The sequence below is a fragment of the Oncorhynchus masou genome, unplaced genomic scaffold, assembly GCF_036934945.1.
Source record: "Oncorhynchus masou masou isolate Uvic2021 unplaced genomic scaffold, UVic_Omas_1.1 unplaced_scaffold_3701, whole genome shotgun sequence".
Lineage (NCBI taxonomy): Eukaryota > Metazoa > Chordata > Actinopteri > Salmoniformes > Salmonidae > Oncorhynchus > Oncorhynchus masou.
Genome location: NW_027010103.1, coordinates 7,253 through 7,500, shown reverse-complemented (window position 1 = coordinate 7,500; position 248 = coordinate 7,253). Strand labels below are relative to the sequence as shown.

The 248-nt window shown below is 45.2% G+C and overlaps 1 pseudogene; it reads right to left on the bottom strand.

Annotated features, from left to right (window-relative positions):
* The window catches only part of LOC135534630 (inositol 1,4,5-trisphosphate receptor-interacting protein-like 2), a 17,300-nt pseudogene extending 17,257 nt beyond the window's left edge, over positions 1-43 (bottom strand).
* Positions 44-248: the final 205 nt, after the last annotated feature.

Below are 248 nucleotides of genomic sequence, written 5' to 3'. Positions count from 1 at the left end.
TTTCTCTCTCTCTCTCTTTCTGAGCTCAGAGGAAATGCCAAACTCTTGAGAGAGGAATTTTAGTTTAAAAAAAAAAAAGAGGGGAGGAGGAGGAGGAGGAGGAGGAGACTGTGCGGCAACACTCTCCTCCCACCTCTTAAAGAGACAAAGACATTGTTTCACATCTCAACATTACATTCAAAAGGGGACTCAGGGCCATGTCCCAACTGGGACCCTATTCCCTGTATAGTGCACTACTTTTGACCAGA